This window comes from Canis lupus, chromosome 31 (genome assembly GCF_048164855.1).
Source record: "Canis lupus baileyi chromosome 31, mCanLup2.hap1, whole genome shotgun sequence".
NCBI classification, from domain to species: Eukaryota; Metazoa; Chordata; class Mammalia; order Carnivora; family Canidae; genus Canis; species Canis lupus.
This window is the reverse complement of record NC_132868.1, coordinates 4109802-4129923: the sequence shown is the minus strand read 5'-3', so window position 1 is coordinate 4129923 and position 20122 is coordinate 4109802. Positions and strand designations below refer to the sequence as shown.

General features: G+C 38.7%; 1 protein-coding gene across 3 annotated transcripts in view; it reads right to left on the bottom strand.

Annotated features, from left to right (window-relative positions):
• Positions 1 to 20122, bottom strand: part of CTNND2 (catenin delta 2) — a 914420-nt gene that overhangs the window by 889832 nt on the left and 4466 nt on the right. The gene's annotated exons all lie outside the window — the stretch shown is intronic.

Below are 20122 nucleotides of genomic sequence, written 5' to 3'. Positions count from 1 at the left end.
ACTTCCTAACCCCCTAATTCACTACTGAATTTGTGCAAGGGCACTGCTTCTTTTGTCTGTTACTCTAGGAATACATAACTCAATCAAAAATCCTCAAAGCTTCGCAAAGAAAAACTGCTGCAAAAGCACCTCAGCACTTCGGATTAGTGAACTGAATAGACTCTGGGTTTTACTAGGATCACTAACACATAGTTTCTGATACATGAACATTAGCAAGAAAGCAATCAAGATCATCAAAGCCAAATGCCGGCTCTCCATCAGGTATGTTTTTGCTTCCACAACAGTCTTAAAGGGGCATACTTGATCAAAAATTAAACAGACCAAATTTTTTTAAAATATTTTATTTATTTATTCATGATAGACACAGAGAGAGAGAGAGAGAGAGAGAGAGAGAGAGAGGCAGAGACACAGGCAGAGGGAGAAGCAGGCTCCATGCTGGGAGCCCGACTCGGGACTCGGTCCGGGGCTCCAGGATCGCGCCCTGGGCCAAAGGCAGGCGCCAAACCACTGAGCCACCCAGGGATCCCCAAACAGACCAAATCTTAAAGTATAGAAACTCTCCATTTTTTAATAACAGCCATATCATGAATAACATTATATAAAATATTTAACCAGGTACTATTCATATATAAAGAAATAGAAAACAAGATAGACAAGAGTTTACTATTGCCATTCCCCTGAAAGAATAGGAAGACTATGTCACATGTATAATTATATGGATTTATGAAATTATAGATTGCATACATAATCTTTCAACAAGGTAACATGGATTACAAATGCATTTCATAGGGAAGAATTCCATTTAAAAGGTTAACGTTTAGTCATAGAGCTGAAATCAATATAATCATACTCCTTCAACAAACCATGTGTGCATGTGTATGTACATACATACACACATATATATATATTAAAATGCATATAAATACTTAAACAAAATAGAAAGATAACTTTGCATAGAAAGTAAAACCAAGAGAAATAGTCCAAAAGCCTGATTTGGTTAAAAGGTTAGCTTAAAAACACACCATGCATTCAATGAGCATTTAATAATGCTATGGATTGAACAAGTGTTCAAAGCTCCACTGGTTTACCGGGCACTTCTGCCATTTTAATTGGCACTGAGGTACAAACATTTTCTAAGGTTTATTATGATGTCTCAATGTTAGCTTTTAAAGGTAATCTGAATCATCACTATAAATCAAGCATGAAAGAAATAAGCTATATTTAACATGCTTATATTTTTTACCCAGAAACCTTGCTGAAATCTCTTAGTAGTTTTGATAGTTAATTCTCGGATTCCTTTGGATTTTGTATGTAAACATTTGTATTATCTGCAAATAATTTTTAAATGTTTCCTCTTCTTTTCCCATGCTGTTGTCTTTTCTTGTCTTATTGCGATATCTGCGGTCTAAGAAATGGTGAGAGCAAATATGCTTTTGGTTTTTGTGATTAAAATGATACCATCAATCTAGGATTTCAGTATTAGTTAGATTAAGAATATTCACAAATTCTTAGCGTACTACAAATTATTAATTACAACCTAGATGATACCATCAATCTAGGATTTCAGTATTAGATTAAGAATATTCACAAATTCTTAGCGTACTACAAATTATTAATTACAACCTAGTTTTGGAATGTGGTACTTCTTTAAGATTGATTAAAATAATCCCAAGCCTCTCCTCCATCTGTTGATGTTGGGGATTACAATAATTCCTGGCTGGTGCCTCCCCTCAGAATCACCCCTCTACCTTCCTGATTCCATTCAGCATCACGGGGCTGCCCTGCAGCCAGTGTTCTGTGCACCTGTAACAGAAGGCTTCCAGCTAAGTTTCACAACAGGGAGGCCCTGCCAAGAGGCTGGATGGAAGGAAGGAGGGAAGATACAGAATATCACTCTTCCTTCCTCTTGGCCTCCAGTAGCCTTTCTGAAAGTGACTGCATTTCCCCCTCTCCCCACCCCCATGGCTCTACATCCTGCTGGATCATCGTCTCCCCCTGGGAAATCCAGGCCTTGGATTCCGGTGGTACTGCCTTCTCCTCTCTCTCAAGACCACTGGTTCTCCATCTGAGTACTACTGACTTTTTGGGACCAGATAGATTGTTCTTTGTTATGTGGGCTGGCTTGTGCATCAGAGAATGTTTAGCAGCATTCCTGGACTCTCTATACTAGATTCCACTAGCACCTCCCACCCAGTCTCCAAAGACTGCTACCTGTCTTCTGGTAGGGGAGAGAGGGACCACACAGGCCCTGGTTGAGAACCACTGATCTGGGCTAATGGGAGTCATCTCCTTGAAGCTAATCTCTGAGTTGTTTCTCTGCCTCCTTGCTTGACTCTTAGCTTTTCTTTCAAATTTGTAACTATTCTCCTATATTAAATCCCCTCTGTTGTAAATACAGAAGTGGTGCGCAACTGATAAAACAAATTCTTAACATTAAAGCATACTTAGGAATGACTGTAGTACAAACTTCTACAATTGCTGGCTTTTATCTGCTTTCTTTCATTTTATTCTGTTGCCTTTAAGATGAACACTTAGCTCATTAATTATCAATTACTCTTTTTTTCTAATAAATGCATTAAATGCATGTGCTACACTAGCTACACACTTTGAATTTCGCTATTTGCTGTTTTAATTGGCATCCAGTTACATTTTCTGCAATTTATTATGATGTCTCAATGTTAACATTTGAAAATAATGTTGAATTATCATTATAAATCATGCATATAAGAAATAAATCATATTTAATTTGTATAAGAAGCAGATTTCAAAAGAGGAAGAAATAGCTTTTAAACTGTATCACCAATATTTGAATACATTTGTAGCTAATCTCCAATATTTAAAGTATCTATTATTGAGAAGCTTTTATTTCATATTACTGCAATATGAAATAACAATCTATAGCTGGAAAATAAAAGGTTTGGGAAAAAAATTCTCACTTTCAATAATAATGATCTTCATCATTATTATTATCATTATATTCTCTTAAAAGTATCATTGATCTTTAAGACAAAGACAAGAGAATCAAATGAGAAAGACTAATGCATTTGGGGGGAAAATGCTATAACAAAAGGCAAGAAAAAATATACAATTACAAATTACAAACATCAAATTCGAGTAAAACTACATATAAATCCACCTAATAACTAAAGATATGTAAGCACCAAAGAGCAGCACGTAAACTTGAGTCTTTCTGAATGGTGGAATCAAATAAATGAATCTTGCATATAAGAAAAGAAAATTAACTTCTATCCAAGCTTTCTTCTTTTAAGAGTGCCTTACAGAATAGCTTAACGATTTTATACACACACAGAGGCACACACAAAGGAACAAATTTTGGAAGCAATAAGAGACACTTGAAAATGCAATTATATTTTTTCTGAATTGTTTTGCATTTTATACTTGAAAAACTACATCAGTGTATATTAATAAACATGGTGTAAGAGCATTATAAAAATTATATTACATATTTTCCTCAGTTCTCTTCCATCAAGAATTCCCTCTCTGGCTTCTGTGTTCTGTCTCCTCACCACTACGTGTGTTTCTTGTAAAAGGTCGCCCATTTGTCTCTGGGATGAGCTCCCTGAGAAAAGGTCAGGTCCAAGTAAGGCAGGATTCATTGCCACCCAAGACACAGACGGTATTAGTGCTTCTGCTTACCTCCCATCTTCAGGGCAGAGCAATGCTCAGAGAAGACAGAAGCGGCCGCCGTTGGCACTGTTCTACCGCCCGCATCTCACGCGGTACCGTGGGCCCGGAAGCCCACCCCGCGCCGCGGCGTCGACACCTGCAGACACCTGCAGACACCTGCAGACACCTGCAGACGTGGCGACACTGACCCCAGGGCCCCGAGCCGCAGCCTGGCCAGCGCTGCCCGGGAAGGTCGGTGGCCACATCCTCCCAAACCACGGGGTGCTCCGCGGGAGCTGCTGCCCTGCCCTGGAGCCCTCCTCAGTCCCCCTCAAATCTCCGTGGCCCCCACACAGGGCTCCACGAGGTGGGAGCACAGACGCGCCCTGGGCGCTCGGCCACGAGCCCGGCTGTCTCAAATTAAGAACATTGTCGGTCCTGTCTCCGCAATTACACTGGAAGCTTCTTCCAGAGCTCAAGGCCGCCTCGCTCTTTGTCTCTGCCAGCTCCTGCTGCCCTGCACCCCCCAGCGGCACCCCCAGCAGCCCCGAACCCCCCCGCAGCAGCCCCACATCCCCTCCCCCTGCAGCAGCCCGCAACCCCCGCAGCCGCCCGCCCGAGACAGCCCCACACCCCTCGCCCCCCAAGCAGCGGCTCCGCATCCCCCCTCAGCAGCCCCGCACGCACCCCCGCAGCAGCCCCCATGCCCCCGCAGCAGCCCACACCCCCTGGCAGCTGCCAGCCCGCAGCCGCCCCGCACCCCCCCGCAGCAGCCCCCCGCAGCAGTCCCGCAGCATCCCCCCAGCATCCCCTCCCGCAGCCGCGCCCTGCACCCCGCAGCAGTCCCACAGCCACCACCACCCCCGCCCCGCCCCGCCCCGCAGCCCGGCCCCGCACCCCCGGCCGCCCCCCAGTCACCGGCGCCTGCAGCCTGCGGTTTCCACGGCGACGGGGCGCGCAGAGGGGGCACCACAGGGAAGCAGCGCCGCCCGCTCCTGGGTCCCTGGGGTCCCCGGGACACACAGACGCGCCAGCCAGGACAGGAGGGCCCGGAGACGACAGGGCGGGTGCAAAGCAGAAAACAACCTGAGATGAGAATGAGAGGCATTAGAACTGCCAAGTGTCTCTGACGTTCCCACCAAAATGAAACGTAAAAATCAGGTCTGCGAGTTTATTTTTTAAAAACTATATATGCATACATACACATATAGGTACATATGTGCACACATACACGCATGTGCATGTCCGTATATACAGGAAAAGTCCGATCTGCCTTCTCTTAACACCTGGGAATAGCATTTCCAGAAAAGTTCATTTTCATGGAAATCTTGAAAAAGCAAGGCCACTCTGGAGTGTGCTACCATTTCACTGGAGCACATTATCATAATATTGACTCCCAATCATGACTCATGCCCTGTTCTGGGCCCTTCATGAGGCTTTGACATTTATTTTTTTCTTACTTTTATTCAAATTCCTCAATTTTTGTTTTATTTACAAGAATTCCAAAGAAAATTTTGTTTTATTAATAAAAGCTATAGGCTCACAAATACCTCCTAAAGTTATAATATTTCTAAGCTGTCCAACTCTCCTTCAAAGACTCCACCAATATTCTTTTTCTATTCTGTATTTAAGGCTGCTCACCAGTATCTTGGCTCTCCCTGACCCCAAGACATGTGGTAAGACTGGCTTCCTTCAGCATTTAAAGTTGAGCATGTCCACGTAACTCACCGTGCCTGATGATGCAGGACTGAGTGACACATGACTCAACTTTTCACTCCTCTTTCCCCACCTCAATGACCATGAGGAATTCACTACCGTGCCAGGTCCATTGGCCTGGCTCCCCAAACACCTAGAATTGCCCGAGCCTCTGTTCCCACCTTTTGCCAACCCCATGCTAAAGATGTGCCAACTCTCACTCTTTTTAAGCTGCTGAAATGGGGGTGCTGTTTGTTTAAGCAGCATAACTGAATTTATCCCAATGAATACACAAACTTCTTATTCAATCATAAAAATTTCAACACATTATGCTCATTTGTATGAGGTGTGCAGAGGATTATGAGAGATTCTCTCTTCAAGATTATGATGTGACAAGACCATAACTGGTGATTACCATAAAAAACAAAATATGAAACATTCCATAGTAAATGAAAAACAAAAATTCTGTAAGAGCTCACTTTGGGTTGAGGTTAAGACTAAAAGTCTTAGCACTAGAAAGTGGATTTAAGATAGTAACACAGAAGGATGCCTGGGTGGCTCAGTCAGTTAAGCATCCAACTGTTGAGTTCAGCTCAGGTCATGATTGAGGATCTGGAGATCCAGTCCCATGTCAGGCTCTACGCTGAGCATGGAGCCTGCTTAGGGTTCTCTCTCTCTCCCTCTCCCTATGCCCCTCCACTCAACTTGTGGGTACAAGCTCTCTCTCTCTTGCTCTCTCAAAAAAAAAAAAAAAAAAGACAGTGACATTGAAGAATTAGTAAACCCAAAAGAAGGTCTTCTATCACAAGGAAAGGGTTAGAGTCTGAAACATATACTAAAGGCTCAACTATTAGAATTCTTATTGTTAATATTATTAAAGAGAATTGCAAATGTTATCATACCCAGCAGATTCTGCATGTGGGGTCTAGTGGAATCTGAATTGTAGAAAAAACTTTTTTTTTTTTTTTTAGTATAAGTGTGTACCATGCAATATTTAGGAGATGCTTATACTAAAAAAAAAAAAAAAGGAGAACTATTGATTATCTGCAATTCATATTTTACTAGGCATCCTGTATTTTTACTTGCTAATCTGGCAACTCTAACTCTGGATTCATAGGTATTTCCCGGGTATTATATAGGTTGTATAAGAGGGCCAGGGACAAGGCATTAAAGTTATCAGTAAGACAATTCACAAAATGAATACTAATTACATTTGTTTCTGGTTTTGTAAAGGAAAGAAGTAAATATTCCATACTAAAATACTTGTTAAAATATCTTCATTTGTTAAATTATGTTCTAAACAAATGATAACAATGCCCTTTGCTTCTATAAAAGACATAAACTAAACAAAATAGGTTAAGCGAGAAGTTTTGCCAATTTTGTATTATCTGTATCTTATAACTGTAAGTCATCAGTTTTCTTTTTTCTTGTTTTTTAATGTAATTTTGAGAAATTCCTTCCCTTCCCTCACCTTACCATAAATCCACAACATAGATTATAAAAAATATTTTATGCTGATTTGCTAGTGAATAATTAATAAGTCAATTTGAAGAACAATTTCAAAATATTAGGACATCATCCAAGCCTATTAAAATCAAATAAAAACATCGTTTCCTTTACTGAATTCCTTACTGGAATCTTTGAGCAGGCATTTTAAAAACTTACAGTGTTAAAAATTAGATTTGAAAAGCAACCATTATATTTTAGGATCATTTTAGGATTACAGAAAGATTGCAAAGATGGTAGAGAGAATTACCATAGATCCCACACCTGGTTTCCCCTTTTATGAACATCTTACATTAGTATATTTGTTACAACTAATGAACCAGTACTGATATATTATCATTAACTAAAGGCCATACTTTATTCAGATTTACCTAATTTTTCCCTAATGTCCTTTTACTATTCCAGGATCCTATCTAAGACATCATACCAAATTTAGTCTTAATGTCTCCTTGGGCTCCTCTTGGCTCCGACTGGATCTCAGATTTTTCCTGTTTTGACGACCTTGAAAGTTCTAAGGAATACTGAACTAGATATTTTGTACAATGTCCCTCACTTGGGATTTCCCTGATATTTTTCCTAGGATTAGACTGAGACTATAGGTTTTAGGGAAGAAGTCACAAAAGTCAAGTGCCATTTTCAACCTATCATATAAGATGGATTTTTTTAATTGACAATTTTTATAAATTGCTTACTTACATTCTTGGAAACTAAATTATATTTTAATGCCCTCAATTTAGTATTACCAGCCTATCCAGTTTGAAGTAAACATTTGGACAAGACTCAGGAGTTTCAATTATATAAATCAATGGCATTTTTATATGAATTCTAACATCATTTAGAATGATCATATGACATTTTAAAGTGCAAGAACAAAAAATCAATTAAAACTTAGAAAAGAGTCTCATGAAAACATTAGAACATTAATTTATATTGTCCTTTAAATAAATAAATAATAAATAAATAAATTCTATATAGCTTAAAAACCAAAATTACAAGCTTAGAGCTAGGGTAAACAAAACAAAACAACAACAAAAAACAGCAACAACAATACAAAACAAAGGAGATAGAATCATTGATGAAGATAACAGTAACTGTCTATGGCAGAAAGTGACAGCCTGCATCCCACTCCCCAGGGCCAAACACACCAGCTGACAGGTCTCTGGGTTTCTCAGGGATTTAAGTTAATTCTTTCCAGCTCGGCCAACCTTAATCCAATCAGTGGTTTCCCCCATGACCCAAGAGTTGGCACATCTCCCTTTGTACTTGAAAGCACAAGAGAATTTGAATCTCATATTTGTTATTAAACTACTAAATGGTGAACTGCATTGGAAAAAAGTATACATGTTATTTTGTGATTACTAATTAGCTCGATTAATGAGATTAATGATTAGGTTTAAACTGACATTTTTGTAGGTTAAAGGAAGTTGCATGTCAGCAATTTCACATGGTTCTACCTAACACTCTCAGGGATACAGCAATGGAGGCCTGGATTTCCCAGAATGACTCATAAATAAAAACCTTCCCAAGGCATGTACTGCCCTTGGTAAACAATTAGATGAAGGTACCATTTCTCTCCTTGAATAAGACTCAAAACCAAAAGCTGAAATTGTTAGCATGCTGAATGTCAACAGTTAAACAGTGAGAAGGAACCAGAATGCCGCTTCCACTCAGCTCCTGAGGAGACCAGCATCTGGGCAAGAAGGCAGATGACACCTATTCCGTTACAAACTCCCAAACTGCTCTCCAAAACTAAACTGTGTCACTTATTGTCAGACACGATTTACAGACAGATTCAAAACCTAAAGGTGCACATATATGTAGCCAATACAACAGGAGAGAAACATTTTAATCCACATTTTTGCTTAAGTGTAGCAACAAGTTAAACATCAAAAAAAAAAAAATAACTTAAAATACTCCTGATAGTTAAAAGGAAACCTCCTCAATCTAGTGACACTAGTTAAATAACTTTTTTAAAGATTTTATTTATTTATTTGAGAGAGAGAGAGAGAGAACACAAGTAGGGGAGTGGCAGAGGCAGAGGGAGAAGCAGACTCCCTGCTGAGCAGGGATCCGGATGCAGGGCTGGATCCCCGAGAACCCGAGATCATGACCTGAGCTGAAGGCAGACACCCAACCAACTGAGCCTCCCAGGCTCCCCTAGTTTAATAGCTTTAAGCTAATTTTCTACACGGAGGCTTTATATTTTTCAAAGATGTCATTTGACTAAAGGCATAGCTAATTTAAATCCCAAAGGGAGGGATCCCTGGGTGGCGCAGCGGTTTGGCGCCTGCCTTTGGCCCAGGGCGCGATCCTGGAGACCCGGGATCGAATCCCACGTCGGGCTCCCGGTGCATGGAGCCTGCTTCTCCCTCTCTCTCTCTCTCTCTCTCTCCCTGTGTGACTATCATAAATAAATAAAGAAAAAATATAAAAAAAAAAAAAAAATAAATAAATAAATAAATAAATAAATCCCAAAGGGGATTTTGTGATAGCAGAGTCCAAATGTGAGATGTAAAAGTTTATAAGCAAAAACTTATTTTTCTGTTAATATTAATTCCAAGTTACAGATATTTCCTGTATGAGATGAAATGAAAGTAAATATGCCATTATGAAAATATCACCTAGAAGTCACATAAATTGGCTTCTGATATTTTAATATGTAGCAGTTTAAAAAAATTCATATCCCTGACACATTAACATGCATTCTTTATAAACAAGTCACAAAATTTCCAACATATATCATTCAAGGACTTATGCCAAGAGTAACATCTAGATAATACTGCTCTAATTTAAAATAATTTATTTTCCTTTCAGTTGACAATATTCCAAAACATAGATGGTATCTTCAATTTAAATATAACAGAGAACATAATATAAATTCACTTTGACAAAACAAACCTACTTCTGAAAATCACATATGATCATATTTCCTATATTTGCCAACATTCATCAATACTTTCTCTTAAGATAATGTCTTGACAAACGAATATCCTGAAAGTTCTCTAAATCAATATCTCCCAGTGTTTCATATTCCCTGCTTTCTTTAAGATGATGCATATTGTTCCATGAAAAAGTAAACTTTGTACAGTTCTAATTTTTTGTTCTAAAAGTAAGTTTAATGTCCTCCTGCCACAAAATTCCTGGCATATTTATATTCTATTTACTATAAGATAATCTCCCCTTGAAAAACAGCCTGCAATACTTGAGAATGCCGGGAAATACATGACAGCTGACCTGGTAGGTAAAAGCATTATATTAGATCTGCATGTGGCAACGCATCAGCTCTTCCTAACTAATCATCATATTGGTCTCTGACATTCATTCAGTGATAGATGATCTGTTTTCTATCTTCCCATTTCAACATATATCTGTGATATGATTCAATGGTTAGTACATATTAAAAATTATCCTGTATAAGATATTTACTTGAAGCCAGGTAGGCATTCATTCTTGTGCATTCCTACTTTTTCTACATCAGAACAGGTATTTTAAAGTCTTTTTAATGACCAGCCTTCAAAGGGGTTGCATTCTATTGGGGGAAGACAGGAAAATAAGCTTGCAAAGCAATAAATAAATTAGATGATTTCCAGTTCTTTCACATGTTGTGAGGAAAATAGAACAAGGAGTAATTATTAGGTGAAAAACCAAGAGAGGATCAACTTTAGGGAGATGTGTACAAGAGACAAGATGGCCAAAGTGGCTGCCACCTAATAAATCGGTGGGAGAGGGTGCAGGTGAGATAAGACAGGGAGGAGTTGAATTTTTTTCTTTGTGTCATTGTCAGGGTCCTAAATAAAGGAAAGATATGAGTGGATACAGAGAGAGCTCTCTGGCTGCTGTGGAGATAAACTTCAAAGAAGCTCAGGAAAGGCAGGCTGGCTGGCTAGGAGCCTGCTACAGAAATCTTGGTGAGAGGTGATGGGGGCTCGGATCAGTATTTTTAAGAGTGAGGGTTTTAAGAAGTGAAAGGTTCAATCAAGATGAGGAGCATCCATGTAATTTTTTTTAACTATTATAAAAAAGAATTTTGGAATACCAGATGTTAATAAATATGGAAATCTGTACCTAGGTATTCTATCATATTGCTTTGTGTGTCACATTCTCTTTTATAAATCAAAGCAAATCGTTTAAAGTAAACTAAAAAGTAATTTTAAATACCTTAAATAATGACCCAGATTATAATCAGTGATTCCCATTCCCTTAAGGACCACTGCAATACCAAACACCCCAAATCTGCCACCAGAGTGGGCCTTCCTGGGCATTGGGACCTTGCTGGTTTTAACCTGTGGTCTCTGTTATGGATGTAAGGTTTGGATCCCCATAAGTTGCATGTGTTGAAGCCCTACCTCCTTTAACATGATGGTATTTGGAGTGGGGGCTTTGGAGGTAATTAGGGTTAGATTAGGTCATGAGATGAGGTCCTCATGAGGGGATTAGAGATCTTAGAAGAGGAAGAGAGAGGACACTGGGTTACTCAGGTAGTTAAGCATCTGCCTTTGACTCACGGTCATGATCTCAGCGTCCTTGGATAGAGCCCCTGCGTTGGGCTCCCTGCTCAGCAGGGATTTTGCTTCTCTCTCTGTCTCTCCCCTCTGCTCGTGTGCTCGCTCTCTCAAATAAATAAATAAAATATTTGAAAATAAAATAAAAAAGAAGAGGAAGAGAGAAAGATACATGCACAAGTAAATGCCATGTGAAAACACAGAAAGACCGCGGTCATCTGCAAGCCAGGAAGAGAGCTCTCGCAGGAACTGAATCAGCAGGCATCTTGATCTTGGACACCCCAGCCCCCAGAACTGTGAGAAATAAATAAATGTCCCTGGTATTCTGTTATGGCAGCCTGAGCTAAGACTCCCATGCAGTGTTTTCATTTAGTGAAGTACTTCCAACAGCACAACACACAAGCCACCAGGCATTCCCTCATTTCCGTGACTGAGGGGATCATGGCATGTTCTTACATTTGGATTTAGGAATATTTGTGCCACTGAGCACGGCACCTGATTACCTACTCAGTGCCTCACAGTACCCTACAAGACCAGCTGTCAAAATGTTCTACCATCTTCCCCTGGTGAAGCACAAACAGCTCCGCAAATTCCGACATCACACTACCGTACATCTGCATATCACAACACCTGAAACCTCACACTGTATCTGTATTTTTTAGCTTATTATGCACGTGCAGCTTAGCTTCTTCACATGATGAAGCTTCACATCAAAAGTTTGATGGCAAACTTTTCCACATGCTGCCAGGATCACTGCAAAGTGTTGGGCACCACAGGCATACAGCAGGACAACCCACCTGCCTGCACCGTCCTGCCTTATAACAGGTCTACAAGCAGTTCTACCTTTTCCCAAATGCCTAATGATATCCATCTTCAAAGATACATGAGCGGTAAACACACAGGTAACAATGCTCTGTCTACAGGAAAACTACCAAGCAGAAAATCTGACATTACTCCTACAGTACACAGGCAGCTTTTTAATGTAAATCGTGGGCATGCATATTGAAAACTAATAAGGTACAACAAATAGGAAACAGAATAATCCCTCCCAGTCCACAAAGCGATTCCTTCTAGAAAGTAAGAAGAAAAAACAAGGGCACCAAACACAAGCTGTGTAAGCACAAAGGACAGAGAGAGAAACTGAAAATAACTCTGAGTTCAAAAGCATCTTCTTTGGGTCAGAGCTAAAAGATAAATAAATAAATAATTTTTAAAATTTCTATAGTCAACAAATGCTGTATCCGCCACATTCATTTAGCTCAAATGATGAATACTTACAAGGAACAACATGTATATTCAAACTCAGAGGAATATCAGCCAAGGAGCTTCAGAGAACAAGCAAAAATGACAACATCTACTATTGGTTCAAAAATCTGTTCAATTGTTTTCAAAACTCTCATCCTCACTTTCAAAAGATAAAATATGGGGAAGCACTTGTAATGACTAAGATGCTATAAAGCTCAAAGGAATAGCTTTGCTTGTATCTCCTCCTACACCCTGTTCAACTCAAGACAGAACTTCATCAGGCTGTCACCCATCTCTCTCCCACCTGCAGCTCTATCACCTGCCATCCTGGAGGGGTAACCACTGGCAGAAAATGCATATTCTGAGATGCCTGGGTGGCTCAGTGGTTGAGCACCTGCCTTCAGCTCAGGGCGTGACCCTGGGGTCCCGGGATCAAGTCCTGCATTGGGCTCCCCGAAGGGAGCCTGCTTCTCCCTCTGCCTGTGTCTCTGCCTCTCTCTGTGTGTCTCATGAATAAATAAATCTCAAAAAATGCATATTCTGACAAGCCACTAGGAAACCACATAAACTCATATGATTTAACTGTGTACCTGTAAAGTGTTTATGTTTAGTACTGGAAGATCTTGAGTCTTAGTCACAACCATAGAATGCATTTTAACAGAGTTGGCACATGGAAGGAAAGGAAGGATTTCATATAAGTGACTTGAAGTAAAGTAGCATGGCACCCTGAGCTTGAAATCCAAGTTTGGACAGGATAGATACAGCTACTCTTCAACTAGAGAAAATGGCTCAACCACTCAGAGGGGGGGCAGATGATCTGGTTCTGGAATATCCTGTCATTTGCTACTCTTTATATTGCTTCTTCAAAATTCATCTTCAGCCTAGTTTGTTGACTGAATGGACTGATCAATGAAAAATTGACCAGCACATCAAAAAATTGTGTTGCCAAAACTAGTTTAAGCTTCCTGTTCCCTCTCACTTCTTAAAATTTCCACACTTCTCGGGTGTTACAAGCCCCTCAGCCCTCTATCAGAGGTCACCAGAACACAGTCTTCTGTCTCTACCATCCATATTCCCCAAAGGTCAATTTCCTTTTGCCCCATAACCTCTTACACTCTCTTTGTTTTGGGGGATTCACATGTACAAGCTACCAGCACCCCAGGAACCGCTCAACTGTTGCAATGAGAAACACAGAATCACTATATAATTCATCACACAATCTTCCAGCTAAATAAAAAAAAAAAAAAAAGGGCTGTCTCTGAAAGTGCTACAAGCACAAGCAAAACCATGATTAGCATATCCACTTGAGTACCTAAAACTTCACTACTCACTAAATAACATACCCACTGAGAGGATATGAACTTGCCTTCTGAACTTCCTTCAAAAGTTTTGAGAATAGGGGACAAATTAAAGTTTTTTTCATAACTTTACACACGACTTCATCCTATTGGAAGCCTACAGTTAGAGTGATAAGAATTCTCTGAAATCTTCTTCAAAGTATTTAAGGAAATATGTTCAAAAAATGGAAGCCAGCTACAGTTCACACTTCTAAAACTGTTCTGATAAAGCCTTCCAGGCGCCAGACTCAGCAGCCCACTATGAGAAAAAATAATATTCTGGGGACATTTCTACAGACTTCAATCCATGAGGAACAATAGGGCTTCGTTTTTACTACTCTTTTAAGCAGCACATATCTTTGCAAAAAGAAAAAAATAGAACTTTTTTTGGAGCCAATTTGATATGATACAATTTTTGAAGTGATATAAAGAAATAACAGGAATTACTTCCAGTGATGGTATCCTCTAAGTGATACCCAATGGCATGGAATATAGCAGTATCTTTACAATCAGTAGGGGAATGAGCATTTCATAATCATATTAATAATGGAGGTCAGACATTTAGTTTTACAGACAAGAAAATCTTTTGACTCCAGCTCATCAAAAAAAGAAAACCAAAACCCTGCTTTTGAAGTACATCACAAATTTCAGGGAATACATTTTATTCTGAACTGCTTGTCATGATAATGCTTCCCAAAGCATTTTTACATTTATTATCATATCACAATCATGAAAATACTGTAAATGTTGATCCTAATGAGCAAATGACAAAATAGGGACAAATGCAAGGTCACAGGAGAAAGCAAACAATTTCATTATGTGGATCCCAGAATCCAGAATCCTAATTCAGTATTCCCTTCAGAAGTGCCCAGTACCCAAAATCCACAAAAAGCAACCAAACCAATCCTAGTTCATGAACCACACTTTTGACAATGAGAACAAGACTACACATAGCCCATCATGATTAATGGAGTATTTACTATGTGCCAATTATTGGTCCTAGGATTTGAGAATCAATGATAAAAAGACAGATGACCAGTATGGAGTGGGGGTGGAGAGATACACAGTCCTAGGTGACCAGAGAGAAAAGGTACATGTACCCAGTGGGTACACACAGAATATGATACAGTAATACATGTATGGGGACAGCTGGGGGGCTCAGTCGGTTAGCCATCTGACTTGACTTCGACTCAGGTCGTGATCTCAGGGTCCTGGGATCCAGTCCCCATGGAGCTCCATGCTCAGCGCAGAGTCTGCCTGAGAATTGTCTCTCCTCTCCCTCTGACCACACCCCCCACTTGCTCTCTCTTTAAAATAAATCTTTAGAAAAAAAAATATATATATATCTATATCAGATCTGTGAGGTAGAAAATCATATATTTGCTTAAGAATGGCATCCTAACTTGCTTTTCCCAAACATTCTGAAACACTGCTTCAGCAGCCACACAGAGGATGACTATGGCACATATGCAGAGCTTCCACCTGTGAGCCCCAGCTGCGGCAAACACCTGACCTGTCGCACATACGTCCTGAGACAGTTACAGGTGTGTAATTATGCTTCATGGGGAGAAAGCAAAGGCCAGAATTAGAGAAAAAATATGTTATATTTATTATTTAACAGTAGAGATTGCTAAGATGTTGGAGGTTCACAAATATACTAGGTTCTCTGCTACGTATATGAGGTCCATAGTTTCTTTTTTTTTTTAAGGTTTTATTTATGCGAGAGAGGGCAAGCGCACACCCATGCAAGCGGGGGAAGGGGTGGAAGTGGAGGGAGAGGGAAAGAATATCAAGCTGACGCTGCATGAAGCATGGAGCCTGACACAGGGCTCAGTCTCACGATCCTGAGATCACGGTCTGAGCTGAAACCAAGAGTTGGAGGCTTAACTGATTGAGCTACCTGGATACCCCGAGGTCCACAGTCTCTTAATCTGCCTTCAAAACAACCTGAAAACACAGGGATTATCTCCCCTCTATCAACACTGGCACTCAACAGTAACATAACCACTTGCTAAAAAAAAAAAAAAAAAGAAAAGTTGAGATATGAACCCAGTCAAGTCAGGATACGACTATTAAATACTCCCTCCACCATTTGCTCCATTGCCATAGTTACTACTGAAACCCACAAAATCAGCGACCAAGAGAATGCTCCCTTAAAGAGAAAAAGGGAATAGATTTAACTATTAAGTTTTAGAATTATTCTTTAAAAGTAAGAATAAAATGAGGAATAAACTGATAAAATACAGCAAAGCGTAATATAACTACTTTAGAAAAATAATATAAATTAATATGAAATGGAGCATAAACCAGTTGAGAAATATGCAAAAGATACAAAAAGACAATTTACAGTAGAATTACAAATGCATCATAAACTTATGTAATATTTAACCTCAGCCATAGTCACAGCAAAGAAAATTAAATCACAGGAAAACACAATTTTCCCCCTAATTGGAATGTGTCGCCTGGGTTTTTGTTTTGTTGTTTTGGGGGGTTGTTTTTGTTTGTTTGTTTGTTTTGTCTTTAATTATAATACTCAGTTGCTAAAATCATGGGAAAACTGGCACTCTTCTCTCTTGCCAAAGGAAATGTAAATTATATAACCTTTCTGCAGGACAAATTGACAACATATATCAACAGCCTTGAAAACACTCAGTTCTATGAAGTCATCTACAGAAAATAGCCTGATGAAAACTATTTAGCTTTAATCACAGTACTATATATACTACCAAAAAATGAAAATGCCACCAATGTCCCAAAATAGGAAGTTATTTAAGTAAATGATGTTACATAAAGGTATGGAAAACAGACACTAAAAATGAATACAAATTATGTGAAAAAGGCCGCCTTACATGTTAAACAGTAACAAGACAGAATATGAGGTCTCTTCTAAATTTAAAAATGTATATGGATCAGCATTTCTACTAAAAACAGAGTCATTTCTGTGGCTTCACATCATGCATGAACTTTAGCTTCCTTTCATCACTCCTGCATTTTCAATTTTTTATGATCATGCATTACTTTTGAAAACAATAAAAGAAAACAATATTCAGAAAAGAGAAAAATATTTCATTAATATGCTGCACATTCTCAAGAAGACACCAACTTGCTAAAACTACTCAATACATCTCTTGAATTTAAGAATGGAGAAAATCTAGCTGTAGCACTGAAGAGGATATATGTAATAGACACTCAATAAAGGATGCATGTTGTTGATTTCAGTCAAGCATTCAACTAATTAATGAAATTTATCCCAAAGCAAAAATATAATATTCTTCTCAAAATTTAAAGGCATGCTTTTCTTTTTTCTGTGTAATGATGTAATACATAACAAACTATTATATATTTGGTGGGCAGATAATATACAAAGAGCAAAACACTTGAAACCCTGTCATAAGCGCTATGTTGTGTTTGTATAGGTGCATATACGGGTATGTGTGCTGGGTATCATATTCAATATAATTCACTGCCTTGCTTTTCTTCTTAACCCTTAGTGTTAAAAACACTCCCCAGTTTCTTGGAAGAGATAATTCCTAACTGTTATCATGTTCCTTTGGATAGAGGTGTCATAATATATTTATGCATTTATGGTGGATTTAACATTATTACTCTTTTGGAACCCAACTCAAGCCAAACAGTCTGATCCACACACTACAAGCCCCAGGCTTCCTGCGACACCTTCCATGACCTGGGTAAACATGACATGATTTCTACTGTCTCTGAGACTTTTCAGATGATGCCCATTTCACCTTTCTGCTTTTCTGGAAATCTCTACCTCCTTATACAGTGACTCAAAACAAAACAAAAAATCCACACCAGAATCAGCACCAATGAGGGCGGTGTTAGAGACAAGAGACTGAATTTTGGCTTTTTTGTATTTGGGAGAGTTGGTTTGCTGCCAAAAAAGTTGCTCTTCTTGGAAATTAAATTATTGCATTACTGAAAGTAATGACTGCTAGGTTACTCTAATGTTTGAAAGTCCAAACAAAATATTTGAGAAAGAAGAATAAAATTTATTTTAAAAAGTGAGCTTTTTTAAGGCTGAGTAGTCATGCTCGGATTCAAATAAAACTTAGAAATTCACTTTTTTCTTCTTTCTTGACAGAGTCCATTATTGCTCCTATTAAAAGTTAAAACATTAAATGCCAACCAAACTCAAATTATCTACACTGGGATAGAAAGTACCTTATAGATAACAGTTCTCATGGATCATTATTTATATATAGTTTGGGAAGTCAGATTTTGACACTGTCCCTTTTATACCCAATTCCTACCACTTACAAGGCCATCCAATTATTGGCAGTCAAAGTCTAACATGGAGAGTAGGGAGGAAACACTGAGAATGAGTTATTTTAAAGTTGGCAATACATAAATCAGCTGAATTTCATGGACCGTACTCTCTATAAATCAGCCAAGGCATTAGACACTCCCCTGATAATTTCTGATACAGTGTCAAAATACCATAAAATATTTAAAGAGCTCAACTTCTAAGCAAAATACTATGGAAGCTATTATATTAAGAATTCTACAACCAGAATTCTTTATAAACCATGTCAATGAGGCACACTTCTTGCCTACTTCTGATATTTTTTTCCAGGTAAAGGGAACTTAATTCATGTGATATTCTGGCCTCCCTCCAACCCTTCACTTTCTCTGTTTCTGAAAAATAAAGGAAGCACCTTGGCTAGTTCCTTGCTTCTTCCTCTAGAGATCTTTCTGCCTACAGAGAGACGAGGCTAGGCTCTAGGGCTCAGATCAGCTCTGTCCTGCAGGAAGAGAGGAAGGCCAAGGTCCTGCGATGACAGAATTAAATTATACTATTCTTCATCATCTAATGCTAGAAATTAAGCATCTCACTTAGTAATATATCTGTATCATACAAAACTTGTGGAAATTTTGAGACTTACATTTAACCAAACATACTTGGATCACTGCTTACGTTGAGCCAAAAAACAGGAAGGTCTTATTATAGCACGTATTTTACTCTGGTAACTTACAATTAGAGTTCCCACAACAACACATAAATTTGAATATAAATAACTGTATTTATTGTCAAAATGTTTTTTTGACTTAAGATAAATTAGTCTCTTGTTACACAGGTCACATTCCATAACAAATTTTAAGATATATCCAAACATTATTATTATAAAAATTATGTTGCTAAAGATCATGGTTTTTCCTTGTAGGAGCTGGGCATAATCAAACCCACAGGAGCTAAGCTCTTTACTGAAGGTACCCAGAGTAAGATAACAAGGAAAATTACAATGTATTGTCAAAAAGGTACCAGTACACACACTTTCACTTCAAAAAGTTGATTTTTAATGGAGGGAGTGGGTCTTCTTTTTAAAGAATAAATTCAACCTTTTAAGGTTTCTTTCCTTTTTGTTACATTGCTGTTATGCTGGGATTCATGCCCTGTGGTTCCAAACAGAGCACAGGTTTAATATGTGACCTCACAGAAAGGGAGGCTGTGTTTCTTCAACTATCTATAATATTCTTTGTATGAATCTTGTAGAAAACTTGATATTAACCAGGTGAATAGAACACAACACTAATAGAGAATATCAAAATTTTATAATTTCTGACTCTTTGATTGGCATCTTTTTTATTTTTTTTATTTATTTTTTTTTAATTTATTTTTTATTGGTGTTCATTTACTAACATACAGAATAACACCCAGTGCCCGTCACCCATTCACTCCCACCCCCCGCCCTCCTCCCCTTCTACCACCCCTAGTTCGTTTCCCAGAGTTAGCAGTCTTTACGTTCTGTCTCCCTTTCTGATATTTCCCACACATTTCTTCCCCCTTCCCTTATATTCCCTTTCACTATTATTTATATTCCCCAAATGAATGAGAACATATAATGTTTGTCCTTCTCCGACTGACTTACTTCACTCAGCATAATACCCTCCAGTTCCATCCACGTTGAAGCAAATGGTGGGTATTTGTCATTTCTAATAGCTGAGTAATATTCCATTGTATACATAAACCACATCTTAAAAATAATGGTGCCGGGAGATATAATTTACTTCTCTTTTAGCTTAACTAATATATATTTTAATATGTAAAGGACTGGTATGTTGTAGACTAGAAAACTTAATATACCTCATATGCAAATCTGCACAATAAAGTAACATTACAACAGGAGTAGGGAGAGAATATATACATTTAATAGCCTTTGTTAGAGAGAGGCCTATGTAACATATTTAATA